This window comes from Canis lupus, unplaced genomic scaffold (assembly GCF_011100685.1).
Source record: "Canis lupus familiaris isolate Mischka breed German Shepherd unplaced genomic scaffold, alternate assembly UU_Cfam_GSD_1.0 chrUn_S176H336, whole genome shotgun sequence".
Lineage (NCBI taxonomy): Eukaryota > Metazoa > Chordata > Mammalia > Carnivora > Canidae > Canis > Canis lupus.
The window spans coordinates 19,227-33,498 of record NW_023330623.1 but is presented as its reverse complement, the minus strand read 5'-3'; the positions used below and the strand labels follow the sequence as shown (position 1 = coordinate 33,498).

General features: G+C 42.6%; 1 pseudogene; it reads left to right on the top strand.

Moving 5' to 3' along the window:
- The first annotated feature begins 1,492 nt into the window (after window positions 1–1,492).
- Window positions 1,493–13,742, top strand: LOC119878645 (annotated as a pseudogene).
- The last annotated feature ends 530 nt before the right edge of the window (window positions 13,743–14,272 follow it).

Here is a 14,272-nt window from a genome sequence, read left to right as displayed (position 1 = left end):
CAAAAGTAATTTGTCTCTTGTTTAGACTACTAATATTTGGATGTTCTGCTTTTTAAAACAAAACCAAATCTTAACTAGGTCATGTACATCATCTCATATAATCCTCATAACAACACTATCATACCTAATTTAAAAGTGAGGAATGAGGGGTGACTGGGTGGCTCAGTGGTTGGGCATCTGCCTTTGGCTCAGGTCATGATCCTGGGGTCCTGGGATTGAGTCCTAGATGTGGCTTCCAGCAGGGAACCTGGTTCTCCCTTTGCCTATGTCTCTGTCTCTCTCTGTGTGTGTGTGTGTGTGTGTGTGTGTGTGTATGTCTCATAAATAGATGAATAAAATCTTAAAAAAAAAGAAGGGAGGGATGAGCCTAAGAGAAATGAAGAGAGAGATTTGCCCAAGGTCATCCAAACAGGAGAAAGTAGAGCTAGAATTTAATCCAAGAAATCCAATGGCAGAGGCCATACTCATTATCCCTAAGCTTTAGGAAACTATCTACTCTTTGATCTATCCAAAGGCATCCCACCTAGATAAAAATCAGTCGTTTCATTTTTTAACTTTTTCTTAAACTATAATATACGTAGAGAAAAGAACACGTCCCTATTTTTTAAATGAGGAGCATATTCAAAGTGTTATCTGGTTTCTAACCTATACTCTTCTTCCTCATTCATGTGCTCATTTTCCCTTGTCCCCAGATGACTATGTAAGCACCATTCTTTCCATGTTTATTTTATGACCCAGAAACACATTATTAAAGTACTCTGGAGACTTCTCTTTTGTAGGCTAGAAAACCACAGGTCCTTATGCTTTTATTTATAGATTTAATTTTCCAACTACTTGAATTATTCCCACTGTAAATCTTTAAGCATTCTTTAATCCCTCTCAATCTTTTACCTAAGTACCCTTCATGGTGGCAAACTGAGCAGCATAAATGGCTTGAGAATGGGTTTTTCACAGCACTTCCTTTGTGCCAGGCCAGGATTCATGCATTAGGCCACCCATCATATTGAGTAGATTTAAATACTTGGTGAGTTAAGAAGTTCTTTCTGTTTTTCGGAGACAAAGAGAGCTTTGTGTCATTGCTGAAAAGCCACATAAATAACTTGAAAACAAAGAGTTTGTCAATTACAATCTGTTCTTTATATTTTCAGGATTTGAATTTGGTTAGCCATAATCCACTAAAAGTCATCTGTAGACAGGAAGGCATGGGAAAAAGTGGTGCAATAGTTTCTTTCTGGGACAGACCCAGGGGGTCAGCAAATAGGGAGAGGTACACCATGCTCGAGAGGTACAATTTCCATGGGTTAGGACATTGTCATGAGGAGGAATAATCTCAAGAAATACAGCTTGCTGTCACACACCCCCAGAAAAATCCAGGTGCCCAAATAGCTTAGATTCAAAAGAAAGATCTATGCCACTGTGAAATTCTAAAATTTAGAAGTCTAGAAGTTAATTTGTTTCCAGATATTTGGGTAAAAATTTTCAGAAAAGAAACATGCCTTTTGCTAAGAAGGAGTACTCAGAGGTAAGATTAGAATCTCAGAAGGTTCTCTAAAGATGCTCAGAAATATGGAAAATTGAAAGTTGAAATTCATCAACACTGTAAATTAATTACAGAGATGAAATAATCTTACAGAAAAGAAACAAAATTTACATGCAAATAGATAAATAATGTGAAAGATTTGCAAGTTCTGGAGATACTATCATTAAAAGTGATTTTTATTATTTTAGTATAATGATAGGAACATGAAATTTAGATCCAAAAGTCATGTGCATCACACAAAGAATGGATCTCTCTAATATATGAAAACTGCTGTTAATAAATTTAAAAAAGACCTATCACCCCAATGAAAAGGGACATGAAAAGATAGTTTACAGAAGAAAGACAAATAGTTCTTCTATATTTGACATAATGCTCCACTGTACTCAAAATATGACAATTAAAAATTAAAACTACCAATGAAATACTTTTCATCTCTCAAACTGGCAAGCATCAAAAAGTGTAATAAAACATTATTTGCAAGACTGTGTGAAATAGACCCTTTCATAATTGCTGGCAGGAGTGAAAATTGATCCAATTTCTTCGGAGAACAATTTGGCAATATCTATCAGAATTACAAAGGTATACATCCCCTCACCCAAAAGCTTTGCACCTACATCCTTAAGTCATCTACTCCCACATCTTGAAATGACTTGTGTTCAAGGCCTTTATATTGTAGCATTTTAAAAACCCGAGTATAGCTGACACACATTGTCACATTAGTTTCAAGTGTACAACATAGTGATTAAAAATGTTTATACATTATGCTATGTTCACCACAAGTACAGCTACCATCTGTCACCACACAAGGCTATTGCAGTATCATGGACTATATTCATTATGCTGTGCCTTTTATTTTTCTGACTTATTCATTCCCTAACTGCAAACCTGTATCTCCCACTCCCTGTACCTCGACCCCGTCTCCTCTCTGTCAACCATCAGTTTGTTTTTTGTATTTATAGTCCCAATTCTGCATTTTTTTTGTTTGTTTATTCTTTTTTGTAGTTTTCTTTTGGATTCCACATGTGAGTGAAACCATGGTATTTGTCTTTATCAATCTACCTTATTTCACTCAGCATAATACCTGCTAGGTCCATCCCTCTTGTCTCTGAAGGCATGATCTCATCCTTTTTATGGCTGCATAATATTCCTCTGTGTGTGTGTGTGTGTGTGTGATATCTTCCTTCTTTCTTATCTTTTGATAAGTGTCCTATTGTTGGACACTTAGGTTGCTTCCATATCTTGACTATTGTAAATAATGCTGCAGGAAACATAGCGATGCATATATATCTTTTCAAATTAGTGTTTACATTTCCTTTGGGGTAAATATCTAATAGTGGAATTATTGGATCATATGATATTTCCATCTTAATTTTTTGAGGAAGCTCTGTACTATTTTCCACAGTGGCCGTCCCAGTTTATATTCCCACCAACAGTATACAAGTGTTCCTTTTTATCCACATCCTTATCAACACTTGTTTTCTTGTCCTTTTAATTTTAGCCATTCTGATACATGTATGGTGATATCTCATTATGGTTTTGATTTTCATTTCCCAGGTGAATGATGTTGAACAACTTTTCATGTAGTCTGTTAGCCATGTATGTTTGTATATATTGTAACATTTTTACCATGATGAAAGATTTTAAACTATTTAAATCCTCACTGGTAAGGGCCTGGTTTGATCAATAGTGAATCACTCAATCAATGCCCTACTTAGTTGTTTCAAATAAAAATTGAAGATGAATTCTTTATGCATAGATCTGGAATGATTTATGTGCAGAGTTAATAGGTGAAAGAAGTAAGGTACAGAATAAAATGTATAGTATTTTAGCATCAGCATAAAAAATGGTAGAGGAGACTTCTATTCACTAGTATATGCATAGAATATCTCTGCATAGATAGCCAACTAACTAATACTAACCTAATGATATTGCCCCAAAAGGAAAATGGGTGGGTGGAGGACAAATGTCAGAGGGAAATTTTCTCTGCATAACTTTCTGTATCTTATAAATATTGACCATAGGAAAGTAGTAGTTCTTTTTTATCTAAGAATAGTTCACATACAATGTGAATTGTTTTTAAATTAAATAAAAGCTAGATTAAAAAATCATCTAGGCTTGGGCTCCGCCTCTCTAAGAGTTATTTTAACCTATTTTGAAATACAATTTACTATTTTGGAATTTCCCTAGCAATAAATGGTACTTCTTGCCTATCACACATTATTTCAGGGAACCAATGAGAAAACAAGCATGAGAGCACTTTGTAGACTATAAAGTACTATGCAAAGGCAAAAAAAAAAAAATTGTGTATATATAACAGTATTGACTGAGCCTACTGTACTGTAAAATAAATACCTATTTATCTTTACTGTAAAATAAATACCTAATATTCTAATAGTTTTGTTGAAACTCAGTTTAAGAATATCATACAAATTCTAACCCATTTATTTGCAAATTGTTTATTCTGGCTCCAAACAATGACTTTTTTTAGCCTTAAACACAAAAAAGAACTCACCTCATGTCATGTAATATTAAAAGATAGTCATGTGTAACTCAAACAATAACACATTTAATGTACTAGGAAAGGGAACACCTAGGTGGCTCAGTCCAGTAAGAGTCTGCCTTCAGCTTAGGTCATGATCCCAGGGTCCTGAGATGGAGCCCTACATTGGGATCTCTGCTGAGCAGGGAGCCTGCTTCTCCCTCTACCTTCTCCCTCTGCACCCCCTTCCTGTTCATACTATCTCTCTCTCTGAAATAAATAAATTAAATAGTTTTTTAAATGTTCTAGGAAGGCTTGTGATCTCAAAAAATCCTACTGTGAGGATTTGCTTACCAGGAAGAGAACTTTTAAAGAATAAACAATTACCCAAAACATGAGAACGTATGTATATAAATGCAAATTATCATATATCGAATTTACCCTAGAAAGAGATAAATGCCCCATGTACATTCTAGAATGAGAATGCCATGTATGATTCATTTTCTTGCCAACTTCTGTTGATTGATGATATCTTCTTGTATCATTCTGTTGAATGAGATTCCAAGGCAAACTCTGGACTTAATGGGAAAATATGCAGCAATAATTATGTCTGCCATGTATGTGAGAGTAAGGAATAGTTGGAAGGCCAGACACAGTCACAACTGCTCTCTACATTCGCATATGTTTCCCCTTTCTGCCCTTTAGCACCATAATTTCCTACAAAAAGATTGCTAGGAAAGAGGTTCAGGATAGGATTTAGGCAGACTGGTAGTAAGAAAGAAAGAAGTGTTCTCCTCCCTAGACTTCCTTAGCAAGAAGAAAGGATGAAGAGATGGAAGAAAAACTTGTTTAGAGCTCAGTTAGTTTTTCACTCTGGTTATTATCACGACTAGTTCATATCAATACTACTAGATTTCATTTATATACAATGTAATCAATGAAGGTCAAGAAAGTCCAAACAGTAGCTCATTTAAATCAACATTAGAATCCACAGAAGTTGAATGATCTCCTTTTTGTGTATGTCTCCTTTTTTTTGTTTTGAGATTTTTATTTTTATGAGAGAGAAAGAGAGAGAGCGCCAAAGCCTTAAAATGTATATACTTTGATTCTCTATTTAAACTTTAAGGGTATGTGGTCTAAGTAAATAAACATGGCTACATGAAGAAGATAATTAAGGAAATGCTTGTCGCATAAAAGTTTATAGCAGCAAAACTTTTGAAACAACCTAACCAGCTAAAAATTGGGGATTGGCTAAACAAATTGTGGGATATCTCTACAAAGGAATCTATTGTCATACCCATGATGTAGCAGATTATCAAATCAAAAGATGCTCCCTAATCACCAATAAGTGACAAGAGCAATTATAAATTATAAAAGGAATGCATAATATAATCTTCTTTTAGGTGATACTATAATATTGTTGAAAGCCTACATACCAAAATATTAACAGTGATTATCTATGGGTGGTGGTATCACGGGGGATGTGTACTTCTTTTACTTTCTACATATATTTATTTCCAATGCATTCGATAGACAAGCATATCCTTTGTAGTAAGCTATACTTGAAACTTCAAGAGGAGTAGACTTTGTTATATTCATTGTTTATGTCCAAGATATAGCACAAAATATTGCACATAAGTGTTCCATAACTGTGTGTCAAAGAAAAATATATTTAAACATATATTTATATTTAGTTATTATAAATAAAATTAATATAGGATATAAATATAAGAAATATATATTCTCTAAAGCAAGAGTTGTGGCAGTCGTAATCTCAGAGGAAAGCAATATGTCACCAACACGACCATTCACAGAAGAAACAGTCACACAGGTCAGGCCAAATAACTACAGTTAAAGGAAGAAAACCACTAAGTAATCACTAAGTAAGTAGAACCAGCAACTTAGCTAAGGAAGCCAATGAGTATACTGAGTTCTAGAAACTGCATCCTCCACAGAGGGCCTAAGAAATCCAGGCTCTTGGCCAACAGGACTGACTCAGGCCTCCTTCACTTCCTTCTGGAATTCAAGTGAAAATAACTCCTGTCTTCCGAGCCCTGATCAGTAAGCTTGTTTCACACAGCTAGGGTGGGTGCTTAGAACCCTCCAGTGGGCTGGAGACATTTTGTAAGATAGGGAGTGTCGTCTGGAAGAAGGAATTTTTGGATTTTAAATGAGAAACAACTCTGCCATTACCAGCGTGTGAGTTTTGCCAAGTTGCATTTTCGTTTTACTTGTTTAGTATGAATTAGAAAAATAGCTGTTTGTCACAAGATTGAGGACAAAATGGATAATGACTGAAAAAAATTAAGAAGTACCATAACTAGGTGTTAAACTATAAAATATATTATCTTTACTACCCTAGAAAGAAATGCCCCATGTACATTCTAGAATGAGAATGCCATGTATGATTCATACAAAGATGCTGAAATATAATATGTACTTAGGTTTTGGAGACCAGATACAAGTGGACTTGGGTGGCAGCCCGGGTGGCTCAGCGGTTTAGTGCCTCCTTCCACCTAGGGTGTGATCCTGGGGACCCGGGATCGGGTCCCACACCAGGCTCCCTGCGTGGAGCATGCTTCTCCCTCTCCCTGTGTCTCTGTCTCTGTCTCTCTGTGTCTCTCATGAATAAATAAAATCTTCAAAAAAATGAGTGGACTTGGGTAACTAGATGAACACATGCAAATCTATTGGTTAAGTCTCTGCACAGAAGCATTCCTAGGTTTTTAGGTTATGACAGCCACAAATAGATGTGTTAACTGGAATAGCAGGGTGTGATTTTGCTGAACTTCGATACCTAGAGACAGGTCCCGACAACGCACAGGAATACATTTGCATTCCATACTTATTTTCCTATTATCTGAGCTCTATCTGCTATTCCACACCAAACAGCAAGCCCTTCCAGACAGCCCCATTTGTACAAATAAAGAGCCATTACTAATTTGTCATGAAATGCAGAAGGCGGAAAGTGTGGCACAATAAATAAGTGTACTGAACAGTAACAACAAAAGGATGTGAAAGATTGCATAGGTTAATGATTAAAATGATAGCCAAAGGGATGGAGTAGCTGGGGAGGGGTTAGGGATTCTTAAAGGAAAGCCCATTAGAACTATAAACAGAATGATCTTTTTTATTAAATCTGCAACTTCAACTCATTCAAGGTGGCTTTAATACAAGAACATAAGAGACAACACAGTGTGTGGCAAATGAGCTGTGATGTCAAGTGGAAATGACTTCATTGTTGGCATTGGACTTATTAGCTAAGACCTTGAGCAAGTAACTTTTCTGAGCCCCAGTTTCAATATCTGTTCAAAAAAATAAGAGAACAGTTGTAGGAATTACTGATAATCTATGTGAAGTGCACAGCTGACACGTAGGTGCGCATTAAGTAGTATCCATTGACAGTGATGACCTCTCACCCATAAACCTCAACCAATGTACCCAAGTAGTTTTATTCAAAATAAACTCCTTCCTCTGAAAACATAATGGAATTAACTAGGGAGGGGAAATCCTCTCCTTACGCACTGAAGGTGAGTCACTGGCAGGCAGGCCAAAATTACACAAAGGGAGTGTTTATGATTTGAATATTGCTCAAAGTGAAAATTTTAAGCAAGATTTTCCAAAACAGCTTGGTGCTCTTTTGGCTTTTCTTTAAGTGTTGTGAATTTAAAGAATTTATTCAAAGTCTGTTCCTTAGAGTGCCTCGGCTCAGTCAGTTAAGTGTCTGCCTCTGGCTCAGGGACCCTGGGATGGAGCTCCACATCAGGCTCCCTGCTCCATGCAGATCCTGCTTCTCTCTCTCTTGCTACCCACCACCCCCACCCCTGCTTGTGCTCTCAGTCTCTCTCTCTCTCTCTTTTATTTTTATCTCTGTCAAATAAATAAATAAATAAATTTTTTTTAAAAAAGAAAAAAGAAAGAGTATAGGTAAAGTAAATGAAACTGTAGACATATGCAGACAAATATTTTACACGGCTGTTTTTATGGAACTGTCAATCAATCTCTCTCTCCCTTCCCCTGCCCTCCACACACACTAAGGATGAGCATCATTTTAGCTAAACTCAATGTCAGCCTTGCTTCTTTGTTACCTTTACCTGTCCTTACTCAAATTATTCTCCTCAGATTCCAAACTGGTCCTCACTATCCGATTGTGTGAATCCAAGATCAGACATCTCTAAAGCTTATTGTCTACGTGGCCATGACATTATTGTTTGGCTGTCTTCATTAACATGACTTCTATTGTCTTCATCAACACAACTTTTTTATTCTAGGAAGCTCTGGAGCAGAGAGATAAATGTTTATCGATTCTCAATGCTTTTTGAAACACTCACCTCAAGACACATCTTATGTCCACCAATCCAAAACTAGTTTATCATAATCATTAGCTAATTCTAATCAAGCCCTTGTATTGAAAGACCCATTTTAAACTCAAACCCAAAAACCACTTAAATAGTCCAACATGGGATCCCTGGGTGGCGCAGCGGTTTGGCGCCTGCCTTTGGCCCAGGGCGCGATCCTGGAGACCCGCGATCGAATCCCACGTCAGGCTCCCAGTGCATGGAGCCTGCTTCTCCCTCTGCCTGTGTCTCTGCCTCTCTCTCTCTCTCTCTCTGTGAATATCATAAATAAAAATTAAAAAAAAAATAAATAAATAGTCCAACATTGTCCTTCCTGCTCCAAGATGCTATTAAAACTTTGTCAAGGAAGAAAGCTTACTTACCATGGTAAGCAACAAACTCAGTTTTGCCTTAGCAACAGGCTGTTTTGGTAGTATTTTTAGGGAGCTAGCATTCAGCAATTGCAAGCCTTGGAGCGGGTGTTCTTAGTTTGATGATTATAGTATATAGGAGGGGGGTGTACGGGTATAATTTGATCTATAATAAGAAAGGTTTTTATATCTAGTGTTAATGTGGCTGCTGCCTTTTACTGTTTTCTTCTGTTTTCTTCTTATTACATTCATGCTTTACCCTAGTGAAATTCCCTTACGCTTTCTTCTAAATGCTGTACTCTCCCCTCTCTTTCCTTTGTTCTTCTGGTGTGCAATGAAAGGTCTCAGGCATTCCGCACATCTAAAAGACTACAACCATGACCCATATTCACTAGACAACAACTCACTGAAGATTATCATAATCCTCCAGAGGACCCTTCTCCTAATTAGCAGATCTCTCCCTGGTCACACTAGCTACACAGCTCAACCTGGCCAGTCCAGAATTGTTACATCTCTACAAGTGGTTACTGAGACAGTTTCACGGCTTCTGAGGACAAAGAAGACTGTCTTTTCCATGGAAGAACAATGCTTCAAAACATCCTTTGAATGGCTACTTTCTAACCTAGGGAGTCTCAACTCATGTTATTTTATTGCAGATACCTGTTTCCTATTTTTAAATTCCCCTCACCCTTATGCCCACCAACTCCCAGCAAGTTGCTGCTTTAACAGGTGGATCTTTGCAACCTAATGTTTGTAGTAGTCAAGACCAACACAGAAATGCTTTTAAGCATTTTTATGATCATGGAGATTCTGATGCAACCATTGTAAATTATAAAATCATCATGGATCAGCAAAGCCATGCTGCAGTTTTCCATTTGGAAATCAGCAATGAAGTGTTTAAAACAAAAGAACAATGTGAAGATAAAGCAGAAACAAAGATTGGTATCATTGGTGGGCTAGCTTCTCAGAATGGTAGAAGATAGTCACTTTTTTTAAAATGAGGCAATGAGTGTAAATAATTAATAATAGCAAGTTATATAATGAATAGTTTCCTTGCCCCTTGTTTCATGCCTTTTTAAAAACTTTCCTTTTATCTTTTTGGTCTACTTTTTTTAAAAGTTAGTGTTTCATACATTTTGAAGTGGCATAACTAAGGCGAGGCCACAACAAAAATATAAAAAGAAATATAGAATAACAGGTAATAGCTGCTTTTTCTGCTATGGACTTATAACTGTTAATTTCTATTTTGCATTACTTCTCCCGGAATAAATGAGAAACAGATTCAAAAAAAGGACCTAGAACATTGAGATTTTTAGTAATCTAACCCACTCCCCACTTAGCAGAGCAATACATTGACAACAGTGGTGAGACACAAGCTTTTTATTATACATTCCCTAATTTTAAAAAATTAGCTGTTTAGAACATGCATGTACTATACATGCATAAATTTTATACATGTCTTATTATACCAATATAATTCATAAGACATGTATGGTACACAAAATTGAAATTTTGTTAAGTGTGGAGGCTAAAAATACAGAAATAGAAGATACCAATTTTTGTGTTTAATCCAAAAGATTTTCCTACATTCCCTGAGATGAACTAGTCTGAACTATCAAATTAGACCTTTCAAGGTTTTCCTTGCATCTTTAAGAAAGTTTATAATAGGGCAGCTCCGGTGGCTCAGCAGTTTAGTGCCGCCTTCAGTCCAGGGCCTGATCCTGGAGACCTGGGATCGAGTCCCACGTCGGGCTCCCTGCATGGAGCCTGCTTCTCCCTCTGCCTGTGTCTCTGCCCCTCTGTCTGTCTCTCATGAATAAATAAAATCTTAAAAAAAAAAAAAAAAGCGCAGCCCCCAACACACCAAAGTTCTAGATTCTCTCATCCTACCTTAAATAGATTAATTAATTAATTAATTAATTAATTAAAAAATCTCACTCTCAGTCTTCATCTCTGGGATGATCTAGTTCTGCAAGGAGAAAAAGCAGCACTGGGGTGTAAGAGGCAGAGACACAGACAGAGGAGAAGCAGGCTCCATACAGGGAGCCCGACGCAGGGCTCGATCCCGGGACCCCAGGATCATGCCCTGGGCTGAAGGCAGGCGCCAAACCGCTGAGCCACCCAGGGATCCCTCAAGGGTGCTATTCCTGACAAGAGCCTCCGCGGCAGCCAGAGCAACGTCCAACCCAACTGGCCTCAGATCATTTCATAATTCGGGGGTGGGAGGTGGGGGGTGGGGAGCTTTGAATCTCTGTCTTGGCCCCTAGCAGACTAACCTAGGAAAACAGGCTTGTCGGGGAGAGAGAGTGAAAAAGTGAACCAGGGGACATTTCGGATGCTGGGGTGCGGCACGGAGTCTCGTGTTTATTCTTCGTGCCTGGGACACGGCCGGCTTTGAATCAGAACATTAAATACACAGCACCGCAGCCTGGGCCCGGCCCGGCCTCTGGCGTGTGGCGCGAGGCCCTCCGCCTCGCCAGCGGGCCCGGCCCTGGTTCCGCGCTCCCGGGAGTGCCGGGCCCCCGCGCAGCCGGCGCAGCTCGGGTCACCCCTGGTGGGGGTTTCTCCGCTCCTGCCTCCCCCGCCGACGCCGTCCCAGGAGGAGGGCGGAGAGGCGCGGCCGGGCTTCCTCGCCGGGACCCCGCGGGCCTCTGCGCGGAGGGCGGAGCGGGAGGGGGGCCCGGCGAAGGCGGGAGAGGGCGAGCCGGAGGGGAGCACCGGGAGGCCGGGGAAGGGCGTCACTGCTCGCTCTCCGCTTCAGGAGCGGGCGGCAGAGGCGGCGGGGCGGGGCGGCGGCGGCGACGGGGTTCGCAGCGGTCCTCGCCTCCACTCCTCCGTGGGCCGCGCGGAGGGAGCGCGGGCGCGGCCGGCTGCACCCACCCGGGCCGGAGGGCAGGGCGCGGGGGGGGGGCGCTGCGCGGGGGGCTCCGCGGGCTGGGCGGCCGCGCGTCTCCCGGACACTAGGGCTCCGGCTGCACCCACCCGGGCCGGAGGGCAGGGCGCGGGGGGGGGGTGCTGCGCGGGGGGGCTCCGCGAGCTGGGCGGCCGCGCGTCTCCCGGACACTAGGGCTCCGGCTGCACCCACCCGGGCCGGAGGGCAGGGCGCGGGGGGAGGGGGCGCTGCGCGGGGGGGCTCCGCGAGCTGGGCGGCCGCGCGTCTCCCGGACACTAGGGCTCCGGCTGCACCCACCCGGGCCGGAGGGCAGGGCGCGGGAGGGGGGGGGGGGTGCTGCGCGGGGGGGCTCCGCGAGCTGGGCGGCCGCGCGTCTCCCGGACACTAGGGCTCCGGCTGCCATCGGGCCGCGGCCGGGACGGAGCTCCCTGCGCTCCCCCGGGGGCCTCGGCGGCGCGGCCCCGCAGCTCCACGCACGCGGCGATGCGGGCGCGGAGGGGCGGGCGGGCGGGGGCGCGAGGCTGCCGCCAGCCGCCCGGAGCCGCTGTCCACTGCTGAAGCGCCGGCCGCCGGCGCCGCGCTGCCCGCCTGGAGCGACTCTGCTAGTACGGGACGCACGGGATGCCCGGGACGCCTCGCTCGCAGCCCGGACCTCCGCAGGCTGGGGTTCTCCTCGCCCGCCGCCGCCTGCTGCACTCGCTCACCCGCTTCGCCCCGGAGAAGGTCTGCCTGCCGGCCGCGCTGCCCCAGCGCCTCCGTCTTCAGTTCTCCGGCCTCCCCGTCGGCCCGCGTGGCGCTGCAGACCCCGGCGGCCAGGCGCTGCGGCTCGGCCTGCGCGGCGGACCGGGCGCGGCGGTGCGGGGCCGCTGCGCTGGGGCTGCGGGACTGCAGGACGTGCTGGCGCTCTCCCGCGGCCCAGTGCTCCCGAAGCGCTTCCTGCGCCTGCGGCACCGGGGCCGCCCGAGCAGCGGCCCCAGCCTTGGCCGCGCGCGCCCCCGCCGCTCCGGGCGCAGGTGGCCGGCGACGACCGCCGAGGCACCGGGGGCGTCGGGGAGCCCCGCTCGGGGGCTGCCGGACCCGCTCCGCTTTCTCTTCTTCGGAACGCACGGCTTTTGGGATGAGATCCTCTTCACTTTCTTGGGCAGGCAGACGGGCCGACCAGCGGCCACACGTCGCTCTGGTCCTCCTTTCTGTAGGGCAGCTGCAGCTTCGTGGTGGAGAAACTCTACTTCCACCTGCACTGGAGCCGCGGCTGGAGCACCTGGAAGCGGTGCCGGTCTACGTGACCTTCCTCTACGCGTGGGAGCTGTGCCGGGGCCTGGGCCTCCGCTCGTGCGGCGCTTGCTCCTGGGACTATTCTCACTACCCACTCAATTTCATGGGCCTCATCACCCTGATGTATTTACCTGGTTGGATATTCCTTAGTGTGTACCAGGACCTACTTGGTGTTGTGCCGGGTTCAGTACATACCAACTATCTAAAAGAAAAAAAAAAAAAAAAAAGTCACTCGAGTCCCGCGAACCAATTCGATTTATTTTTACACGTTTAAAACGGAGTGGTTATTTTAGCCTTTTAATTTTTATACGGTTTCCTAAGCTCTTCTAATATGTTTTATTCGACTTTTCGGTTTTTCTGACACTTTGGAACCTATGCATAATACAACATTTTGAAATTTTACTCGAAACATAACTCAAAGTACTTGTCAATATTTAAAATCCCTTACAAGCCCAAACAGCAAAACCATGATACCTTAACATCAGAAGCTGTAGTATATTCACTTATTTGGGCATGGGTGGGTGATAACTACTAGGTTTTTGTTGTTGTTGTTGTTGTTGTTGTTGTTGTTTAAGAATGAAGTTATTCAAATCAGAAATTAATGATCTACAAGATTTGGTGAAATTTTCTAATTCAGTGATTTTTTTTACTTTCTTTTTAATCCAATTTCATTTTAATTCCCTGCCCTATTTACCAATCACTGCTGAAACTCAGTGTCTTTTATTCCTAGAATGACAGTTAATAACTCTTAAAGTGCCTCCCTCTAGCGCGCAAGTGGAAAGAAACTGACAAATGTGAAAACACATCCTATGGATCGATTTTTAAATAAATCTTTTCTAGCAACTCAGACAGGTGACACTGTGTTAAGATTTTTTTTTTTTTTTTTTTTTTTGTGTGTGTGTTAAGATTTTTGATCTTCATCCTGGAGATGATTGTTTTTCCAATGTGGATTAGCCTTAAACGCCAAGTGTGTTGACATTGATCAGATGCTGTGTTATCTATAGTTGTAAACTTTCGTTGTAAAATGTTCACCTTATATGCCCAAAGGCCAAGCAAAATTTTATCACCCACAATAGCATTCTAACCCTAAGGACTCTTTCTACACGGAGCTTCAAGAACAGAAACAGTTCCTTGGAATAAAATGAACCTGAATGTTCATTATCCTCGCATTAGACCTAATGGCTTACCGTGAATACAGATAGGCGTTTTCAGAGTATTTCTGCCACGGCTCACTTGTAATCGTCTTTCTTTTTCCTTCTGGACCCACAGAGTTCTTGGGCCAAACCTGATGTGCTAATGTGCAGTATAAATCAATGATAGCTTTTTGGTGACTCATTATTGTCTGGAAGCTCCAAAGTTAAATGAGATGATAAAAAC